The sequence below is a fragment of the Anolis carolinensis genome, unplaced genomic scaffold (assembly GCF_035594765.1).
Source record: "Anolis carolinensis isolate JA03-04 unplaced genomic scaffold, rAnoCar3.1.pri scaffold_10, whole genome shotgun sequence".
NCBI lineage: Eukaryota > Metazoa > Chordata > Lepidosauria > Squamata > Dactyloidae > Anolis > Anolis carolinensis.
In genome coordinates this window covers 8,360,223-8,384,231 of record NW_026943821.1, presented here as the reverse complement: position 1 = coordinate 8,384,231, position 24,009 = coordinate 8,360,223, and the positions used below count along the sequence as shown (strand labels likewise).

The following is a 24,009-nucleotide window of genomic DNA, read 5'->3' as shown; positions in this document are numbered from 1 at the left end:
TCTGATACACCGCATGTCCTCGTAACAAATCCCAATCTGCTACTGAGCAGCAGATAAATATGTGCAAGAACTGCCTCGGAGGCGGCGTGAAAGCAATGTATTTCACGCCTTTCTCTCTTGGGGCTGAAAAGGGGAAGGAGGAAAAAAAGCAGACACCGAGAGAGAAGCGATCTCCTCTATCCATCTTCCATCCTTCCTGCATCTTGTGCTATCACCCCAAGGCTGTTCCCTAGACTGTAAATGCCGGCCTCCCTTCATCTCCCCTCTGCTGAGTCTGTGGCTTCTACACGGATTCCTTTGCAACACATGCGTGTTTTATTCCCATTTGAGGGCATGGAGCCACTCTGGGGCTCTTAAGGAGGGATATTGTGAGACATAGCAGGGTGGATGGTCTCTGCCCCTGTCTGCCTGCAATTCAATTCTCTCCTTGCTTTTCACAACTGGGTGGAAATAATAATAATAATAATAATAATAATAATAATAATAATAATAATAATAATAACAACAATAAAGTGTCACCAGCCAGAGGCCTATAAATATCTGGGCATATTACAGCTGGACAACATCAAGCATGAACATGTGAAGACTGTGGTCAGTAAAGAATACACACAAAGGGTCAGAAAAATTCTCAAAAGCAAGCTCAATGGAGGCAACACCATCAAGGCCATAACACCTGGGCCATACCTGTCATAAGATATACTGCTGGCATCATAAACTGGACACAGATGGAACTGGATAATTTGGACAGAAAAAACAAGAAAACTCATGACCATTCATCATTCACTGCACCCTCACAGTGATGTTGACTGGCTATATCTGCCTAGAAGATCAGGGGGCAGAGGACTCTTACAAGTAAAACAAGCAGTCAAAGAAGAAGAACATGCCCTGGCAGAATATGTAAAGCAAAGTGAAGAACCTGCTTTGATTGAAGTCAAAAATCAGAAACTCCTCAAAGCACGGCAGACAAAAAACCAGTACAAGAAAGCCACACTACAAACTAGAGCTGACAGCTGGCACAACAAAACATTGCATGGAAAGTTCCTTGACAAAATTGAAGGAAAAGCTGATAAGGAGAAGACCTGGCTCTGGCTCACGAATGGGACACTGAAGAAGGAGACAGAAGGCCTGATCCTTGCAGCCCAGGAGCAAGACAACAGAACAAATGCAATTAAGGCCAAGATCGAAAAATCGGCTGATGACCCAAAATGCAGACTCTGCAAGGAAACCGACGAAACCATTGATCATATCCTCAGCTGCTGTAAGAAAATCACACAGACAGACTACAAACAGAGGCACAACTATGTGGCCCAAATGATTCATTGAAACTTATGCCTCAAGTACCACCTGCCAGCAGCAAAGAACTGGTGGGATCACAAACCTGCAAAAGTATTGGAGAATGAGCACGCAAAGATACTGTGGGACTTTTGAATCCAGACTGACAAAGTTCTGGAACACAACACACCAGACATCACAGTTGTGGAAAAGAAAATGGTTTGGATCATTGATGTCGCCATCCCAGGTGACAGTCGCATTGACGAAAAACAACAGGAAAAACTCAGCCGCTATCAGGAGCTCAAGATTGAACTTCAAAGACTCTGGCAGAAACCAGTGCAGGTGGTCCCGGTGGTGATGGGCACATTGGGTGCCGTGCCAAAAGATCTCAGCCAGCATTTGGAAACAATAGATATTGACAAAATTACGATCTGCCAACTGCAAAAGGCCACCCTGCTGGGATCGTGTCTAGGAAGTGTTCGACTTGTGATTTTGTGATATGAAATCCAGCATATCTATCTTGTTTGCTGTGTCATAATAAAATAATAATACTTTATTTATACCCCGCCACCATCTCCCCGTGGGGACTCGGGGCGGCTCACAATGTTACAAAAGTAACAGCGCAAATATATTAACAATACACACAGTTTAAAACACAAGAAGATGATAAAACAAGTTAAAACAAAGATTTAAACAGCAGTAATAATATCAATAGTAATAATATCAAACAACCACCAATGCAATTCAGTCAACTTCAAAGGTGGGGGGGACTATAGCAGCAATATAAGATAAAATAATCAGATTAAAATATCCTAGTGAAAGGAACCTAATAACATTCAGAATAGGTCCAGATTTACCTCTTCCAGGGCCTAAAGGCGCTTATAATCCACAGATATATAAACCCCACTTGCCTAGTTTGCAACAGACCTCACAACCTCTGAGGATGCCTGTCATAGATGTGGGTGAAACGTCAGGAGAGAATGCTGTTTGAGGTTGTAAAGGTAAAAATTTCCCCTGACGTTAAGTCCAGTCATGTCTGACTCTGGGGGTTGGTGTTCATCTCCATTTCTAAGCCGAAGAGCCGGCATTGTCCGTAGATACCTCCAAGGTCATGTGGCTGGCATGACTGCATGGAGCGCCGTTACCTTCCCGCCGGAGCGGTACCTATTGATCTACTCACATTGGCATGTTTTCGAACTGCTAGGTTGGCAGGAGTTGGAGCTAACAGCGGGCGCTCAATCCGCTCCCGGGATTTGAACCTGCGACCTTTCGGTCTGCAAGTTCAGCAGCTCAGTGCTTTAACACACTTCACTACTGGGGCTCCGGTGTAGAAATAGATAAATAGAAGCTTTACCACAGTTTCTGAATCGGGTGCAAGAATACTGGAGAATGACTGAAGGAGAAATCAATAGAATGCTAAATCTACAAATAGTAATAGTGAATAGAAATGTACTACATGCAAGGATAACAAAAGTGAAGAATATACAAAAAGAAAAAATGATTGACAAATTAATAGCATGTGCACAAATTGTTTTAGTGAGGGGTTGGAAAGATAAAAGAAAATGGTCTCTGATGAATTGGTATAAGTATATAGTTGATATGTTAAATGTAGAAATCACAAATTGCAAATGGAATAATATAGATAAAATTGAAAATATTGCAATAATCAAGGGGATGTGGGAACCAGTTAAGAACTGTTTAGAGAACGTACTAAGTTGTGGAGTGGAAAAATTAAGATTGAGATTAATATTTCAAATGTAACTTCTGTAGTTTGTTGTATAAAGTGTATGTACAAGGAGGGGAGGGTGGAAGTGGGATAAAACGACAAAACAACAATAAAAACAAATTTAAAAAACCCACAGTTTCTGAATCAAGATAAAACTGTCGTATAATAAAGTGCCACTCAGGCTTGTGTAACAAGTAACAGTATCTTTACTTCAGTTCAAAAGATCAAACAGGGCAACAATATATATATAGCAGAGTCTCGCTTATCCAACATAAACCGGCCGGCAGAACGTTGGATAAGCAAAAATGTTGGATAATAAGGAGGGATTAAGGAAAAGCCTATTAAACATCAAATTAGGTTATGATTTTACAAATTAAGCACCAAAATATCATGCTTTACAACAAATCAACAGAAAAAGTAGTTCAATACACGGTAACATTATATAGGAATTACTGTATTTACAAGTTTAGTACCAAAACATTGCAATATATTGAAAACATTGACTACAAAAATGCTGACTACATTGGATAAGCGAAGGTTGGATAAGCGAGACACTACTGTAGTAGTCTTTTTGAATTCAAACAGAGAACATAGTGAATAAACAGTCCCTTTAAACAGTTTTCTAAATATGCCTCATTTGCCTTATAAATAATCAGGCTTCGGGGAGTATGGCAGCCATTTCCTTCCTGACCATTTCCAGTCAGCTGCTCTTCTCACTCTCCGAGATGAAAGTGGCAGTTAAACCTGTTTGTCTCAGCACCAAGCTAAAGACAGTAGCCAATCGGAATTCTGGCTCCTGGCTGGCTCAGCCAATCAACTGTCGACACATGCCCTTTCCAGTCAACTCACCACATCATGGTGCCTCCTTTAGAAATCCCCACAAATGCTTCTGGAACATGGCCATACAGCCCGGAAAATTCACAGCAGCCCAGAACTTATAATTCCCTTCTCATCTTGGAAGCTAAGCCAGGTCAGCCCTGGTTGGTACATGGATTGGATAAAACTAAGGAACAGTCAGTGTTGTAGGCGATATTTCAGAGGAAGGGAAATGCCTCTGAGTATTCCTTGTCTATGAAATTCATGAGGTTGTTTTATGTTGGCACTATATTTGCACACTATGTCTGGCAATGGTAGAGAGGTAGCATTAAAGCACACTTCTGTCCCCTGGCTCCCAATTCTGTCTCTTTTTGTATGCGGTAGGTATGTTTGTGACACATCTGGAAGAACATTGGGTATTTTTACTGGCAGAGCACGGTGGATTGGCAACAGAGGTCGTGTTTAAGGGAAGAGAGGAGCAGCTCGGCAAAGATGGTAATTAGGGGGAAAGAGAGAAAATACACTTGATCCCACCCCCCCCCCCCCATGTAATCCATGCAGTTAGAAAAGATCCTTAAACTTAGTTACAGGAGCCTTGTGTCCAAGTCTGCTAGTGGCCACATCATGTGTTATAAGCCTGATCCAGATTGACAGCGAATGTGGCTTCAAAATGCTCCATTTAATGGCACAGCATGTTGGTTTGGGTTGTTGTTTTCCCATTTCATCATCTACACCAGGGGTCTCCAAACTAAGGCCCGGGGGCCGGATGCGGCCCTCGGAGGTCATTTACCTGGCCCCCGCCCTCAGTTTTATAATATAATATATTGTATATACATATAATATTGATAATAATATTATTATAATGTAATACAATATAACACTAATAATAATACCATATAATAATATTAATTATATGTTCTATATTACATATAATATAACTAATAATATTACAGTACAGTGGCATAGTTCAATATAGTAATATATAATGCTAATATTGTGCTATGCTAATAATATAATATATTGTATGTACATATAATTTGTAAGCCACTCTGAGTCCCCTTTGGGGTCAGAAGGGTATGTTACAAGTGTAGTAAATAAATGCAGTAAATAAATAAATAATAAATAAATAAATTTTAGACTTAGGCTCGCCCAAAGTCTGAAATGACTTGAAGGCACACAACAACAACAACAACAACAACAACAACAACAACAATCCTAATTAACTTGACTATCTCATTGGCCAGAAGCAGGAGCACACTTCCCATTGAAATCCTGATCAATGTATGTTGGTTAAAATTGTTTTTATTTTTAAATATTGTATTGTTCTTTCATTTTTCTTGTTGTTGTTGTTTTTGCACTACAAATAAGACATGTGCAGTGTGCATCGGAATTTGTTTGTTTGTTTTTTTCAAATGATAATCCGGCCCCTTAACAGTCTGAAGGATTGTGGACTGGCCCTCGGCTTAAAACGTTTGGGGACCCCTGATCTACACACTCATTTTTCCCCTAATGTAAAATATATGAGTAGCAAAGGTAAAAGCAAAGTCTAGTCGTGTCTGACTCTGGGGGTTGGTGCTCATCTCCATTTCTAAGCAGAAGAACCACCGTTGTCCGTAGACACCTCCAAGGTCTTGTGGCCGGCATGACTGCATGGAGCACCATTACCTTCCCGCCGGAGTGGTATCTATTGATCTACTCTAATGTTTTCGAACTGCAAGGTTGGCAGAAGCTGGGGCTAACAGCAGGAGCTCAGCCTGCTCCCTGGATTCGAACTGCCGACCTTTTGGTTAGCAAGTTCAGCAGCTTAGCGGTTTCATCTGCTGCACCACTGGGGGCTCTTAAAATATATGAGTATCTTCTGATTAATTATGAGAACACCTCAACCCAGTCCAATCCCAACAAGAGACTCTTCTGGTCCCTTGATGTTGACAAGCTGGAATGTGTCCAGAGGAAGGTGACTTAAGGGATCGAGGGTTTGGAGAACAAGCCCTATGAGGAGTGGCTTAAAGAGCTGGGCAAGTTTAGCCTGCGGAAGAGAAGGCTGAGAGGACACATGATGAGGGCCATGTATCAAGATGTTAAGGGGAAGTTACAGGGAGGAGGGAGCAAGTTTGTTTTCTGCTGCCCTGGAGACTAGGACGAAGAACAACATCTTTAAACTACAGTAAAGAAGATTCCACTTGAACATTGGGAAGAACTTCCTCACTGTGTGAGCTGTTCAGCAGTGGAACTCTCTGCCTCGGAATGTGGTAGAGGCTCCTTCTTTGGAGGCTTTTAAGCAGAGGCTGGATGGCCATCTGTCGGGGGTGCTTTGAGTGCGATTTTGTTGCTTCTTGGCAGAATGGGGTTTGTCAAGGACAGAACGCCACAAGATCAAAGATAACAGAGTTTATTGGATTTACAGAACTCAAAATGCCCGTAAAAGACAAGGGCTAGGCAACGCTGGCCTTAAAAAGCAAAAAGGGACAAGAAAAACGTTCAAAAGATAAACCGGATTAAACCGGAGTTTAATCCGGACAAAATCAAAACAGCTTGCTTCAGCCTGAGAATAAACAAAACAGAAACTGGTGAACAAAGAGTTCAAAAGAATGTAACTAATTGGCAGCAGATGCTTCTCTGCTGCCAGCACTATGTTTTGAGTAACTTAGAAGTTACTCCTCCACACAGCAGGCAAGGTTCCAATACAAACACAACAGCCGAGGATTGAAGCAGTAGCGTAGTCCCAGTTCTTTCCGAAGGTCGTAAGGCAGAAGCAGACGTTTGTAGTTCACCAAGTCCAGGTAGGAGAATCCGAGCCCGTAGTCAGTTCAGTCCGTAAATCCAGAGTAGCAGATGGCGTCCGTCAAGAAGACGACGGAAGGTCAAAGCTATTGAGATTAAGCAGAGGTTGCACAAACAAAAGCCCACACAATTCCTCCTGCCGTCTGAACCCAAATTCCAAAACAACTTACGTAGTCAGCACACGAAACACACCCGTCTTCAGGAAAACGTCCCACACAGATCCCAAGCGTTCGTCCAGATTACCTTGCCCAACGCAATTTGCAATTGCTCCCAAGCCCCATTTTATGCCAGTTACAAGTCCTCATCACTATCAGCTGCCCTCCTTAACCCGGGCGTTTCCTCATCACTTTCCTCATCAGAGCTGGAACACCTCTGACTACGCCCCACAGCATCCCCAGCTGTGGATCCCGTCCCATCCCTCCAGCTTGTCCATGGGTCTAGTCCTGAAGGTCCCCAATCATCTTCCATCCCATCATTGCCAGTGGCACCCAATTCCTCCCTTACCCGAGTCCAATCCATCTCATCCTCTTCCGAGCTCACCACCTCTTCCTCCATTCTCTCTGTAAACCCCTCAAAAGAATCCTCGTCAGATGGTTCTGCAAAGATATCTCGCAGCCTCTTTCTTTCTCGCTCCTCGAAAGTATCTGACTCTCGAGGAGTCTTACGCCCACGCTTCCCAGTAGCAGAGCCATGAGGCTCAATCATAACAGGGTTGGACTGGATGGCCCACAAGATCTCTTCCAACTCTATGATTCTATGATTCTATGAAATCCCATTTTTGGATATATTGTCAATATAGCCCATGAGTGGTTCTACGTTGCCGCTTTCTGTTGTGCAAGGAGATCCCATTGAGATCATGCGCGGCAATCGCTCAGGTTGAGAACACAAAGCGCTTTCACCTTTGGCCCCGGCCTTGAAAAAGTGTCCCTTTCTCCGTCTGCTGCCTTGGAAGGTATTAAACTCCACGCCTCTTCAATGCGCCTTGGCTAATTCCCAATCCATTTAGGAAGCTGGCCTGTGAATTAATGAGAAAAGATCAATTTAATGTTGACTAATTCCTGCCCCCTCCTTTACCTCTTCCCTTTTGTTGTGAGTCAAATGGGCATTAATGCCGCCGGCTTGGGTGCCTTCGTTCTCTGAAATTAAACCAAACGGTGCCCATAATCCTTTCTCTTTCTGTCGGACAATGCAGCGACGCTTGATAATGCTTCCTTATCCATAACCCAGAGCTTTTTCTTCTGGGCTGCCCAAGTAAATAGAAGTCCCAGCTATGTCGGATTGTACTATCTCCTAAAACACGGCATGGGGAAAGCTTTGAGGTTTTTTTAAAAAAATATATATAAATTTTATTGCTTTTCAAGTGTTATTTTACAGCAAAAGTGAGGGAAACAATTCCATGGGGGGTGAGGTTGGGTAAGGTAAGGTAAGGGAAGAGATGGGTAAAGAGGGTAAAAAGGGTATAGAGACAGACAAGGAAAAAAAAAACACAAAAGAAGAGACTTCCTTTTGTCCTCCTGAGAAGCTATATTTTCATGATTGCATCCCTTTCAAAGTCCAGTTGACCTTTTCGCAGTTAAAGTCTTTCACACTTCAGATAAATCAATTGTAAATGTGTTCCCATTCTTGCTTAAAAAGTCTTTAAAGCTTGACCAATCCGTTCTTATCTTTACGTCTCTTAATTTCTGTGTTAGGATGTCCATTTGTATCAGGTCTAGCAATTTCAAAATCCATTCATTTATACATGGTATCTTATTTTGTTTCCATACTTTGGCGAGGACTATCCTTGCAGCAGTGCCCATTAGGAAAAGCATTCTATCTTGATTTTTTATTCATTTTCCCAGTTTTAAGGCCTAATAGATACATTTCAGGTTTTAATGAAAATTTTACTTGTAATATTTTTTGAGTTGTGTCATGTATCTCGGTCCAATATTTTTAAACTTTTTTGCACTTCCACCATTGATGGAAAAAGGTCCCAATTTCTTTATCGCATTTCCAACATTTGTTGGCGGCCTGTTTACTAAATTTAGCTATTTTGTCTGGTGAATAATACCATCTAAAAAACATTTTATACCAGTTCTCTCTTATCTCAGAGGCTGTGGTGAATTTCAACTTTTTACACCATATCTCTTCCCACTGGCTTAAATTTATGCTATGTCCTAAATCTTTTTTAAAAAAATATTTTTTTTATTAGTTTTGCAACTAAAAATTACAGCGAGAGTGTGAGAACAATAAGTTCCAGGAAAGAAGGTGAAAGAAATGCAATAAAAGAAGAAAGAAGAAAAATCATAAAGTAAAACATATCGTGGGGAGAGGGGGAGGTAATAATGGTAATAATGATAGAGAAAAAAAAACACGATACAGAAATTACATAATATATAAACAAAAACACAAAACAAAAACAAGTATAGTAATAAAATCCAAAGGAGTGACTTCCATCTCTTACACAGCTACTATATGAAGCTTGTATTTTTACCTCTTTTTTTTTCCTTTTTCCTTCCTTCTTTCTGTTTGGTGACAACATCTTCGTATTGCTTTCAGTTAGTATACAAACCTTCTATATAAATTATATAAATTATATCAGCACATTCATTTGCATTTCTGCCAAGTACTTTTTAATCGGATCCCAATTTGTTTGCTTTTTTGGAATACCGTGATTGTTTTTTTAGTAAGTATGTCAATTTATCCATATTCATTATTTCCATGACCTTAATTAACCAACAATCTAGTTCAGGAATTTCTTTCTTTTTCCAATATTTGGCATATGTAATTCTAGCCGCTGTGGTGAGATAACTGAAAAGCATTTCTTTGTTTTTATTATTTTCAATGTCGAGCATCTCCAGGAGAAAGTGTTTTGGATCTAAATCTACTTTAATTTGCAACATCTTTTGTATTGCCTGGTGGATTTCTTTCCAATATTTCTTTGCTTTTTTGCAAGTCCACCAACAATGAAAAAACGTTCCTACTTGATCTTCACATTTCCAACATTTACTTGAGGTTTTATTATTCACTTGGCGGTTCTTAACCTGTTCTTCCTCCGTTGCCCATTGCAGCAATGTTTGGTATAATGTCTTAATAACTTTTCCCCCCCTTTGCATAATTAACTCCCAAGGACCTGCAGTTTGTTTAAAACCCACTTTAACGTCTTCTTTATAACATTGTACTTTTTGGTAATATTGGAACCACGATGTTTTTGGATAATCCAGTTTGATTTCTTCTTGTGTCTTTATCATCATTTCATTTTGATCTGGTTTTTTTAAAAAAAAAATTGTTGGTAGGTGAGCCAATTTTCTGTTCCCAATTCTCTTTTGTGCTTCGCTTCAATTGGTGATAATCACAACGGGGTTTTCTCAAAAAATCTAAGTTTATGTTTTTCCCCAGGTCCTAATTAATGCTGCCCTAATGTAATGGTTACCAAAATTCTTTTCTGACTTTCTCTTGTTATACCAGAGATAGTCATGCCACCCTGACCGTAAATCATGTCCTTCTAATGTTAACAGTTTAATATTTTTCAGAGTGGCCCACTCCTTTACCCAAACCAAGTTACATGCCTCATAATAGGTTTTGATATCTGGGAGCCCCAATCCTCCTCTCTTCTTATCGTCCATTAATATTCTTAACTTAATTCTTGGGTTTTTGTTTTTCCATATAAATTTGGTTATATCGCTATTCCATTTTTTGAATAGGTGGTCATTTCTGATTATAGGTAATGTTTGGAAGAGAAACAACAATTTAGGTAGGATGGACATTTTTATAATTGCAATGCGACCTAATAATGAAATAGTTTGATATTTCCATTTCTCCATATCTAATTTAATATTGGCCCATAGATTTTCATAATTATTTTTCAATAACTTGGCGTTGCTGGGTGTTATGATCACTCCCAAATATTTTACTTTTTTCTCTATTTTTATACCTGAGTTTAATTGTATACTTTGAGTTTTTATGCCTGAAAATGTCTTAAAATCCTCCAAAGGAGGAGCCTCCACCACACTCCGGGGCAGAGAGTTCCACTGCTGAACAGCTCTCACGGTGAGGAAGTTCTTCCTAATGTTCAGGTGGATTATCGTTTCTTGTAGTTTATAGCCGTTTTTCTGCATCGTAGTCTCCAGAGCAGCAGAAAACAAGCTTGCTCTGTCCTCCCTGTGACTTCCCCTCACATCTTGATACATGGCCCTCATCATGTCTCGTTCTCAGCCTTCTCTTCTGCAGGCTAAACATGTCCAGCTCTTTAAGCCGCTCCTCATAGGGCTTGTTCTCCAGCCCCTTGTCAGGACTTTGGTGGTGTCTTCTTTCCTGGCAGAATGAGGTCAGACTGGATGGCCCTTGCAGTCCCTTCTTATTCTATTATTGTATATAACTGTCCCCACTTCTCTGTTGGTTTTGTTGGGAGCTCTTCTTTAAGTCAGGTTTATAAATTGTGACTGGAATGCTCTTCTGGTCATTGCAGCTCAACCAGGGCATTGGATAGGAGGGAAGAGGTGGGGGAAAGGGCCACAGAGAGGTGATTGTGGAGCAAAAAGGTGAGAATACCTGGGACTTTTCAGTTTAGAAAGGACAGAAAGAGTAAAGTTGAATACAGTGGTGTAGAGTAATGAGAATTGTGTAGACTAGGGTCATTCAATGAAGCCGAACAGTGGGAGATTAAAAGCAGGGAAATCACTCTGTATAGTGTGTATGCATACATATATATTGCCCTTTTTACTCATTTTTAAAATTTCTCAATTGTCATCCTGTATCTTTAGCCAATTTGGTGTAGTGCTTCAAATGCTGGACTTTGAGAAATAGATAGATGACGAACTGATGGGCCGGGCTGTGGCGCAGCTGGCTAGTAACCAGCTGCAGTAAATCACCTCTGATCGAGAGGTCATGAGTTCGAAGCCCGGATCGGGTTAAGCCCCCGACCATTAAATAGCCCGGCTTGCTGTTGACCTTTGCAGCCCCGAAAGACAGTTGCACCTGTCAAGTAGGGAAATTTAGGTACGTTTTATGCGGGAGGCTAATTTAACTAATTTACAACACCATAAAACTGCCAGCAAAACACGAGAAAAGAAATGAGGAAGTACAGCCACTAGTGGATGGTGAAGCAACAGCTCCCCCTGTGGCCGGAATCGTGAAGCTGGAAAAATGTTAAAAATGTCTCTGTGTGTGTCTATACTGTATGTTGTTTGTCTGTTGGCATTGAATGTTTGCCATATATGTGTTCATTGTAATCCGCCCTGAGTCCCCTTCGGGGTGAGAAGGGCGGAATATAAATACTGTAAATAAATAAATAAATAAATGGATGCATTGATGGATATAGATAGATAGATAGATAGATAGATAGATAGGGATAGACTGATAGATTGATGGACAGGTAGGTAGAGATAGATAGATGACAGACTGATGGTGGATGGATATTTAGATATTTAGATAGATAGATAGATAGATAGATAGATAGATAGATAGATAGGGATAGACTGATAGATTGATGGACAGGTAGGTAGAGATAGATAGATGAAAGACTGATGGTGGATGGATATTTATAAATTTAGATAGATAGATAGATAGATAGATAGATAGATAGATAGGGATAGACTGATAGATTGATGGACAGGTAGGTAGAGATAGATGACAGACTGATGGATGCATGGATATTTATATATTTAGATAGATAGATAGATAGATAGATAGATAGATAGATAGATAGATAGATAGATAGATAGATAGATATAGACTGATAGATTGATAGACAGGTAGATAGAGATAGATAGATGACAGACTGATATTAATGGATGGATACATAGCTAGCTAGCTAACTAGATATGGCTACAATAGATTGATGGAGAGGTAGATAGGTAGAGATCGAACCATGCAATTCTAGAGTTAGAAGAGACCATGTGGGCCATCCAGTCCAACCAAGAAGCTGGAAAATAGTATTCAAAGCCCCCCCCCCCCGACAGATGGCCATCCAGCCTCTGTTTGAAAGCCTCCAGAAAAGGAGCCTCCACCACAGTCCGGGGCAGAGAGTTCCACTGCTGAACAGCTTTCTCTCACAGTAAGGAAGTTCTTCTTAATGTTCAGGTGGAATCTCCTTTCCTGTAGTTTGAAGCCATTGTTCCATTGCGTCCTAGTTTCCAGGGCAGCAGAAAACAGGCTTGCTCCCTCCTCACTTCCCCTCACATATCCATGGCCCTCATCATGTCTCCTTTCAGCCTTCTCTTCAGGCTAAACATGCCCAGCTCTTTAAGCCACTCTACATAGAGCTTGTTCTCTCATTTGAGTCGCCTTCCTCCTGACACCTTCCAGCTTGTCAACATCTCCCTTCAATTGCGGTGCCCAAAATGGGACACAGTGTGATTCCAGGTGTGGTCTGGCCAAGGCAGAAGGGAGGGGAAGCATGAATTCCCTGGATCTAAGCACTAGACTCCTATTTATGCAGGCCAAAATCCCATTGGCTTTTTTAGCTGCTGCATGGCATTGTTGGCTCATGATTACCTTCTTCCCCACGAGGACTCCAAGATCTTTTTCACACGTCCTGCTGTCGAGCCAGACGTCCCCCATTCTGTCTCTTTGCACGTTTTTTTCTGCCTAAGTGGAGTATTTTGCATTTATCCCTGTTAAACGTCGTTTTGTGAGTTTTGGCCAATCATTTCTCTAATCTGTTCAGATCATTTTGGATTCTGCTCTGTCTTCTGGAGTATTGGCTCTCCCTTCCAATTTGGTGTTATCTGCAAACTTGATGATCATGCCTTCTAACCCTTCATCTAAGTCATTAATAAAGATGTGGAACAGAACCGGGCCCAGAACGGAACCCTGCTTATGGTACTTTGGGTTTGTTCACTTAACCAATTACAGATCCAGGTGACTATAGTTTATTTGACTAGTTTGTTTGACACACACACACACACACACCTTTTTACTCATTTTAAAAATGCTTTTTAAAATGTCTCAATTGTCATCCTGTATATCAGGTAAGAGCAAACTTCGGCCCTCCAGGTGTTTTGGACTACAACTCCCACAATTCCTAATAGCTGGTAGTATGACACGTCCCAGCCTAGGGCGCATCATACTCTCTTAGCTTCAATAGGAAAACAATGGCAAAACTCTTCTGAACCAATCTTTCCAGGAAACCCTGTGATAAAATCCATGCCTGTAAATTGGAAACAATTTGGAGGCACACAACAACAACATTTGTGTCTGCATTTTATTATGGTTCACTGCCTACAGGGCTCTTTGACGTAAATGCAATAAACAAAATGAGTCATCAAAGTGTGGAATTGGTGGCTACAATATTTCTGGAGTGTCGTTCCTTTGCATGGTTTGAAAAGAGGATTGCATGCATTCATAGACAAGAGTAGCAGTTGCCGTTCCTGATGGCTGTATAATCTCCTCTCTATTGGATCCACTATAGCTCCGAGGGCCAGTTATGGGAGAACATGAGTAGGAGGGAGGTTTTGCATTCCTATCTTGCTTTTTGGCTTCTTGAAAGCATCTGTTTAGCCACTGTAGGAACAGAAAGGCCTTTGGTGGGATCCAATTGAGATCTTACAACTGCAAAGTAGCGGAGCAGTTGCAGCAGTTCCTAGACGACACAGCCGGACCAGATCCCTTCCAGTACGGCTTCCGTGCGGGGCATGGGACTGAGACTGTGTTGGTCTCCATCACAGATCATCTTCGATGCCAGCTTGACCAGGGCTGGTTGGTGCTGTTCGTGTTATTGGATCTCACAGCAGCATTTGACACAGTTGATTACAATCTTTTGACCCACTGTCTTGCTGTTGTTGGAGTCGGGGACAGCTTTAAATTGGCTGACCTCCTTCCTTCACAACCATGGACAGCGAGTGGAGAGGGGAGGCCTGGCCTCTGAAAGGTCCCCTCTACTTTGTGTGGTTCCTCAGGGGGCCATTCTCTCCCCTCTGCCATTAGTAGAACCACCTTCTTTCACCTGTGGCAAACGAACCCAAAGGGTGCTCACCAATGTGCCGTCTTCATCTTGGAAAGAAGTCACGAGTGGAGTACCGCAGGGTTCCATCCTGGGCCCGGTTCTGTTCAACATCTTTATTAACGACTTAGACGAAGGTTTAGAAGGCACGATCATCAAGTTTGCAGACGACACCAAACTGGGAGGGAGAGCCAACACTCCAGAAGAAAGGAGCAGAATTCAAAATGATCTTGACAGACTAGAGAGATGGGCCGAAACTAACAAAATGAAGTTCAACAGGGATAAATGCAAGATACTTCATTTCGGCAGAAAAAATGGAATGCAAAGATATAGAATGGGGGACGATGCCTGGCTTGACAGCAGTGTGTGCGAAAAAGACCTTGGAGTCCTTGTGGACAACAAGTTAAACATGAGCCAGCAATGTGATGCGGCTGCTAAGAAAGCCAACGGGATTCTGGCCTGCATCAATAGGGGAATAGCGTCTAGATCCAGGGAAGTCCTGCTCCCCTCTATTCTGCCTTGGTCAGACCACACCTGGAATACTGTGTCCAATTCTGGGCACCGCAGTTGAAGGGAGATGTTGACAAGCTGGAAAGCGTCCAGAGGAGGGCGACTAAAATTATCAAAGGTCTGGAGAACAAGCCCTATGAGGAGCGGCTTAAAGAACTGGGCATGTTTAGCCTGCAGAAGAGAAGGCTGAGAGGAGACATGATAGCCATGTACAAATATGTGAGGGGAAGCCATAGGGAGGAGGGAGCAAGCTTGTTTTCTGCTGCCCTGCAGACTAGGACGCGGAACAATGGCTTCAAACTACAGGAAAGGAAGGAGATTCCACCTGAACATCAGGAAGAACTTCCTCACTGTGAGAAGGGCTGTTCGGCAGTGGAACTCTCTCCCCCGGACTGTGGTGGAGGCTCCTTCTTTGGAGGCTTTTAAGCAGAGGCTGGATGGCCATCTGTCGGGGGTGCTTTGAATGCGATTTCCTGCTTCTTGGCAGGGGGTTGGACTGGATGGCCCATGTGGTCTCTTCCAACTCTACTATTCTATGACTCTATGGCAGGCTAGACGGCTGGCCTCCTATCTGTCTAGAGATGACCTAGCTACAGTGATCCAGGCCACGGTCATCTCAAGACTGGACTACTGTAACACCCTCTACATTGGCCTTCCTCTGTTGGTGATCCGGAAGCTCATGTTGGTACAAAAAGCAGCTGCTCGACTTCTTGCGGCAGTCCCGTTGAGATGTCATATAACACCAATCTTACTGCAGCTGCACTGGTTATCAATTGAGCACCGGATCACCTTCAAAGTGATGGTACTCACCTTTAAGGCCTTACACGGTCTGGGGCCAATGTACCTGAGGGACCGCCTCACCCCCGACCAACCCCAGAGATCCCTCTGTTCTGAGGACCAAGATCTATTGGAAGTTCCTAGTTTTAAGATCTTGTGCCTAACAGCAACTAGACGCAGAGCCTTTACAGCAGTGGCGCCATCACTTTGGAACACTCTGCCACCTGAAGTTCATGCCTTGCGGGACTTATCAGCCTTCCGCAGGGCATGTAAGACACACCTGTTTCGGCAGGCTTTTGATTTTTTAAATTGTTTTAGATTTTAGTCTGCCTTTGGAAGCCACTCCGAGACCTAGGGGAGTGGCGGCATATAAGTCCGAATAATAAATAAATAAATAAATAAATAAATAAAGGAGATCATTGTTATTGGTCTGTTGCGTGATCGCAATAATGAACAGATATAAGAACGACAGAAGAGAAGGCGTTCCTGTTTAGTTCATCCTAAAATAGGAAGAATCCAGTTCAATCCATTTTACATCAAAATGAGAAATATTTATCTTTGGGTGCATCTACACGAACACCCGGTGGCACAGCGAGTTAAACCACGGAGCTGTTGAACTTGCTGACCAAAAGGTCAGTGGTTCAAATTCAGGGAACAGGGTGAGCTCCCACTGTTAGCTCCAGCTTCTGCCAACCTAGCAGTTCAAAAACATGCAAATGTGAGTATATCGATAGGTACCACTCTGGCGGGAAGGTAACGGTGCTCAATGCAGTCATGCTAACCACATGATCTTGGAGGTGTCTACGGACAACGCCGGCCCTTCGGCTTAGAAATGGAGATGAGCACCAACCCCAGAGTCGGACACGACTAGACTTAATGTACATTTACCTACACTTTATTTATTTATTTACAGCATTTATATTCCGCTCTTCTCACCCCGAAGGGGGCTCAGGGCGGATCACATTACACATATAGGCAAACATTCAATGCCTTTTAACATAGAACAAAGACAAGACAAACATAGGCTCCGAGCGGGCCTCGAACTCATGACCTCCTGGTCAGAGTGATTCATTGCAGCTGGTTACATCTGGCTTGCTCTCCAGCCTGCGCCACAGCCCGAGCTTTAGAATAAAAGCAGGTTAAGACCTTGCTAAACTACAACTCCCATGGCATTGAGGCATGCCGGTGAGAAGTGGTGTCAAACTGCATTAATTCTACAGTGTAGATGTACCCCATGTTTGAGCTCACTTTGCAAGCTGGCACCTGGGATATAGAGTTAATTAATATAGAAGAGCTGGAGCAAAAGAGCTCTGTGGGACCTTAAAAAACCTGTTATTCCTTAAGGGAATGTACCTGTGTTGCCTTGGGCACAGAACAAGATGCAAAACAAGTTAACTAAGGGCTGTCAAGTCCCTTCTTTTTATAGATCACCTGTCTGGCTTTTAATTGATCAATCATTAAAATTAAATAAATACGTGCAGCATGGAACCTCCGCAAAGATGTCTCTTTGAGGTTTCCGCGGGAGGAAGGAGGAAGACCGTTTTTCCTTAGTGCTAAATCATTCATAAGGAATTTTTTTTAGGCAATTAAGAAAACACAGGAAAATGTTGGAATGGGAAATGGAAACAGAGGTAGTTAAGAACTCGATGGTGAATTGGGCAAAAAATATAGGCAGGTCAATTTTTTTGTCAGAATGGACTGAGATTTGGATAAGAAGAGTGAAGTTCACCTATGCCATGGATCTAAAAGAAAACTGTTTAAAAATGATACATAGATGGTACCTGACTCCTAAAAAATTAAGTTTAATGTATAAACAAGTCAACGATAAATGTTGGAAACGTAAGATCAAAGAGGGCACATTTTATCATTGTTGGTGGACTTGTAGTAAAGCAAGAGAATTTTGGAATATGGTTCATGGCGAATGTCAGAAAATTTTAAAGATGAACAACTCAATGAAACCAGAGACATACCTTCTGGGCATTTTGGATAAAGACATTTTTCAGGATATTAATAAAGAAAAATTAATCATATTTTTGTCAACGGCAGCAAGAATGGTTTTTGCAAAGATGTGGAAGTTAGAGAAGATACCAGATAGAGAAGACTGGTTAAAAAAGGTATGGGAGATAAAAGACATGGATCAATTAACATATTATTTGAAAAAAAACACTGGTAAGGGTATAAAGAAGACGGACTGGTCGGTAGTGGAAGAGTATATGAATTTAAAGTACAATCCTTGAAGAATCGATAGAATTGAAGGCTTTTTTCCCGAAAATAAACGGGAGAGAAGATAAAAGAAGTAGATCAAAAGAAACTTATACAGGAACAAGGGCTGAACGGAAGTTCAATTTTCTTTTTTCTTTTTTTTTCCTTAATTTTTTTTTCTGGTTTTTCTGGTCTTTCACTTATCTTTTTCAAACTTTCCTATAAATATTGTTCCCCCTCTTTCGATGTACAAGTAGTTTGATAAATAATAAAATCGTTTTAAAAAAGAAAAGAAAACACAGGAAAAAGATGCAGACTTTAACCTCCTTCTTTAAATGCTAGTGATGCAGACTCAAAGCTGCAAAGGGTGGACTTCTTTGCAGAGAAGAGGCTGGTGCTCAGAAAACTAGATTGCTTACATGTGTACCATATATACTCGAGTGTAAGCCGACCCCAATATAAGCCGAGGCATCTAATTTTACCACAAAAAAACTGAGAAAACATTGACTCAAGTATAAGCCCAGAGTGGTAAATTTCAGAAATAAAAATAGATACTAATAAAATTACATTAATTGAGACATCAGCAGGTTAAATATTTTTGAATATTTACATAAAACTGTAATTTATAAAACTGTCCAACTGTCTCATCTTCTTCAATGTACATGTGCTTATGTATCCTTTTAAAAAAGTAGAGTAAAATAATAAATGTAATAATACTAATAAATACAGTAAAATAATAAATGTAAAAATAAATAGATTAGAATAATAAATATAGCAATATTTGTATCAGAGTGAAATAATAAATGTATTATTAATACAGTAGAGTCTCACTTATCCAACGTTCTGGATTATCCAATGCATTTTTGTAGTCAATGTTTTCAATATATCGTGATATTTTGGTGCTAAATTCATAAATACAGTAATTACTACATAGCATTACTGCGTCTTGAACTACTTTTTCTGCCAAATTTGTTGTCTAACATGATGTTTTGGTGCTTCATTTGTAAAATCATAACCTAATTTGATGTTTAATATGCTTTTCCTTAATGCCTCCTTATTATCCAACATATTCGCTTATCCAACATTCTGCCGGCCCGTTTATGTTGGATAAGTGAGACTCCACTGTAATAAAAATAGAGTAAAATAAATGTAATAGTAACAATATTAATAGAGTAAAATAATAAATGTAATAATACTAATAAATACAGTAAAATAATAAATGTAAAAATAAATAGATTAGAATAATAAATATAACAATAATTGTATCGGAGTGAAATAATAAATGTATTATTAATAATAAAAATAGAGTAAAATAAATGTAATAGTAACAATATTAATAGAGTAAAATAATAAATGTAATAATACCAATAATAATAGAGAAACATAATAAATGTACTATATATACTTCAGTATAAGCTGACTCGAATATAAGCCAACCAGGACCATCACCCGAATATAAGCCAAGGGGGGCTTTTTCAGTCCTAAAAAAGGGCTGAAAAACTCAGCTTATACTTGAGTATATATGGTATATTGGTTTGCAGTTTTCTTTAACTCATGCTATGGGAGGGGCTGCAGACCATGTGATCAGATCTGGGCTTGTTCAGGACTCAGACTCCATTTGAGAAACAGTTCAGTTTAGACTTCAGTAAGAACTGTATTCTTCAGACTTCAGTGCAGGAACAGTAAGCTGTATAGAAAGCATTAGACTACATTGGACTATGGACTGTTGTTACCTACACACAGAAACTACTTCAAATCTTATCTGTAACTGGACTGATCAGCAAAGTACCTGTATGCTGAATACATGAAGTTTGTGAGTAAACCAACTATGTTACTTTTGAAGACGTCTGCATATTTTTGTCTCTTGAGAGCATGATTTAAAGGCAAATATATTTTAAGGGAGAGTAGATGTTTTTGGACAAGTTTCACTTCTGAAACTCTGCTGAATATACTGTATATACTCGAGCATAAGCCTAGTTTTTCAACCTTTTTTTTAAGACTGAAAAAGCCCCCCTCAGCTTATACTCGAGTGAGGGTCCTGGTTGGCCTATATTTGGGTCAGCTTATACTCGAGAATATATGGTACATTTATTATTTTTCTCTATTATTATTGGTATCTGTGGTTTTTTACTCCTACTTCCTTTCTCACCCCGAGTTTTAACGTAGTGATCATGTGGCCCGCCCTTGGTTTTATTGTTCTACTGTTCTTTTGATTTTGTTTACTGTAGTGTATATTTTCTTTTATTGTATTGTTTAATGCGTTATGATTTGTTGTTTTATATTGTATTGTTTTGGGCATGGCCCCATGTAAGCCGCCCCAAGTCCCCGTTGGGGAGATGGTGGCGGGGTATAAATAAAGTTTATTATTATTATTATTATTATTATTACATTTATTATTTTTCTATTATTGTTGCTACTATTACATTTATTTTACTCTATTTTTTATTATTATTAATACATTTATTATTTCACTCTGATCTTATTATTATATTATTATTGCATTTATTATTTTACTCTGTTTATTATTACTTGTATTATTTTCCTGTATTTATTATTATTATTATTATTATTATTATTATTACATGTATTATTTTACTCTATTATTATTAAAAGGATACGTAAGCACATTTACATTGAAGAAGATGAGAATAATGATTTGATCAGAGTTGGACAGTCTTATCTTAAATTTGAGCATGATGTAAATATTCAAAAACATTTAACCTACTGATGCCTCAATTAATGTAATTTTATTGGTATCTATTTTGATTTCTGAAATTTACCGCTCTCGGCTTATACTGGAGTCAATGTTTTCCTAGTTTTTTGTGGTAAAATTAGGTGCCTTGGCTTATATTCGGGTTGGCTTATACTCAGGTATATATGGTATATGTGTGTGTGTGTTTGTGCATTGGCATATCTTTGTCCCTAACAGTTCAAAGACATAGGTACATCAGTTTAACAGCTGAGAAATCTAGTTGCTTTGCATGAATACTAATGAATGCCACTTTCCCAAAAAGATTATGACTCTTAACAGGTCATGCTTTTACCAAGAGGTCATGGCATCATTTTTCAAAAGGTTGTGACTTCTGACAAAGTCATGCCTTTCCAAAGATCATAACATTTCCAAAAGGTTACGGAGATTTCCATTTTGCAAAACAGAGGATGTTTTATTCATGGTTTTCTCTTCTGTGCCCCAATCCCAGTGAATGTGGAGAGTCGGCAGTCTCCAATTTTCAATGGGGCAACCCTCCACAAGCATGTAGACAATTTCAACAGAAAGGAAGAAACCATGAAAATGAACAAAATCTGGTTCCCAGTATTGAAACGCCCCAGAATCAAGACAGTAAATAACGAACAAAACTCAGAAACAGGAGAACTCCAGACAAGAAGGAATCAATGCCCCCCAAACAGAAGGTGTCTCCAGGCAACAGAGGCCAGGCTACCTCTATGCAGCTACCCTCACTGAGTGACTTTGCAAACATCATGGCTGCTCAAATGCTAATTCAAGCTTGCTAATTGCAACATTCACACTTGCTTTAAACAGACAAGGGTTCTTTCTCCCACCCTGGACATTCCACAAGTATATATACACTCCACTTGCTTCAGCGCCAACAGAACCTTTGAAGATGCCAGCCACAGATGCAGGCAAAACGTCAGGCGAGAATGCTGCTGGAACATAGCCATACAGCCCAAAAAACTCACAGCAATCCAAACCTGCTTCTGCTCAATCCAAAGACTTTCCAGGCCCATGGATTGGGGGCATTGCCCCATAGTTCAGGGACCCCAAGAGGATCTGAGCATTGCAAGAGAGGGCAAGTGCAGAGCTGCATTGGTGGAGTATTATTTTGCATTCATAGGTGCAGGATCTTGGCCCAAAAGTGAAGAAGGCTGAATGAATCCAGAGCCAAGTGCTCACATTGTGACAAACTTGGGGTTTGTGGCACTCGGTGTACAAGGCGTCTTTTCAATGTGAAAAAAAATAAAACCAATCCATTCCAACTGGCTGCCAATTGTGGAAGGCAGATGTCCCACATCAGATTTGGTCCAGGGATGAAGGTCCTGGCACATCTTTTAGAAAGGACAATAATGTTTGCAATTCCAGATGGATAAATTCAGTTGAGGCCCCTTCTATGTATCAGTGTAGACTCATATAATCCAGTTCAAAGCAGATAATGTGGATTATCTGCTTTGATGATCTGAATTATATGGTAACTAACTGTGACCGGCCACGCGTTGCTGTGGCGAAGTATGAGGCCCCTTCTACACAGCTGAATAAAATGCACACTGAAGTGGATTATATGGCAGTGTTGAGTCAAGATAATCCAGTTCAAAGCAGATAATCCAGTTCAAAGGCCGGGCTGTGGCGCAGGCTGGAAAGCAAGCCAGCTGCAACAAATCACTCTGACCAAGAGGTCATGAGTTTGAGGCCAGCCCCTGCCTGCGTCTTGTCTCTGTCTCTGTTCTATGTTATGGCATTGAATGTTTGCCTTTATGTGTGCAGTGTGATCCGCCCTGAGTCCTCTTCGGGATGAGAAGGGCAGAATATAAATGCTGTAAATAAATAAATAAATAAATAAATAATATAAGATTCTAAATGGGTTATATAGCTATGTGGAAGGGCCTTGAGTCTACACTGCCATATAATCCAGTTCAAATCAGATAATCTACAGATAAAATACATTTTATAGGCAGTGTGGAAGAGGCCTAAATGAGGCCTAACTCTGCCTGTCCCCTGGGCTGAGTGGGTTGCTAGAAGACCAAGTGGGCGGAGCTTAGCCTTCTAACTGGCAGCAGTTGGATAAAAACAATTATTCCTCTCCCTCTAATTAGGATTTTATTTTTCTGTTCTTTTTGTTGTATGAACATAGAGGCATGGATGAGGGGTTGTGCTGCCAAGTGTAGTGTTTCTGGGATGTGTAGTTTTGTTGTTTTGTCCTAGGCCAAAATTTCATTACTCTTTTATATATATAGATGTAGATGGGGACAGAAGCAGTCATGGCCCAAAGTCTGCAAGACTTGAGCTGGGCTATTGATGACTTTGATGGAGTCCCCAGATATCGAAGTCACTCGATGGCCGTTAACAACACCAATGAATTAATTATGTAATTACTTAAGTAATTGTAAGGCAACCGCATGGATTTCCACCACTGAGCAGACCACATTTGTGCATGCAAGCGTGCCTCCGTGTGGGTATGTGTTAGTCACCCAGATCAGCTTCAAGCAGCTATTAAGAGGCTCCAAACCCTCAATTGGAAAGGGGAAGAAATGCTAACAGAGACCCATTGTTGTCCTTTAGTAGAATGAGCCTCCCAGATGTTTTAATTGGTGTTTCGCCCAGATACAGTTAATGAGGCGATTACGTTAATTACAGGAATGTTTGTATTGGGGAACAGAGTTCCTGGTTTTTTTCTTCTTCCCTGCAAGGCGACAACATGAGGCTCCAGTGCTTTGGAATCCCCCAACTCGCCGGACAAGCCCTGGCACCTGCAGCATGAGCTAAAGTGGGTTCAATGCTCTGCGCTATTTTGCCATTGCCAACAGTAGATTGGCACATCATTCTTCCACCCTCTGAGATGGGAAAGGGAGAGCTTCTGAGCTGGAAAACTTTGGACAGAACTTGGGACAGTTACTTTCTCTAAACGACTGCTTCTTAAATTGTGGGTCCTGACTCCAGAGGGGGTCCCCTTACCTCATTGTTGGGGTCACGAAAGATTTGGTAACATTAAGGTTTTTGAATGCCACCCAGTTTACATGCCAAGGACTGGCAGGGCTTCAGTTTATACTGGGAACCCCCGGTGGCACAGTGGATTAAACCCTTGTGCCGGCAGAAGTGATGACTTGAAGGTTGGGTTGCTGACCTGAAGGTTGCCAGTTCCCATCCAACACAGAGAGAGTGCAGATGAGCTCCCTCTATCAGCTCCAGCTCCATGCGGGAACATGGGAGAAGCCTCCCACAAGGATGGTAGAAACATATCAAAATATTATAAAAAAACCTCAAACAAATGTT

General features: G+C 40.8%; 1 protein-coding gene across 4 annotated transcripts in view; it reads left to right on the top strand.

Moving 5' to 3' along the window:
* slc8a2 (solute carrier family 8 member A2) overlaps positions 1 to 24,009 on the top strand; it is a 179,981-nt gene that overhangs the window by 14,650 nt on the left and 141,322 nt on the right. Inside the window, exon 1 of one of the 4 annotated variants that reach the window (XM_062962399.1) lies at positions 18,961 to 19,818. The exons of the other annotated variants lie outside the window; for them this stretch is intronic. The gene's annotated coding sequence lies outside the window, so the exon portion shown is untranslated. Of the gene's footprint in view, positions 1 to 18,960; positions 19,819 to 24,009 lie in introns of those variants that run through there. 4 annotated transcript variants of the gene reach the window in all.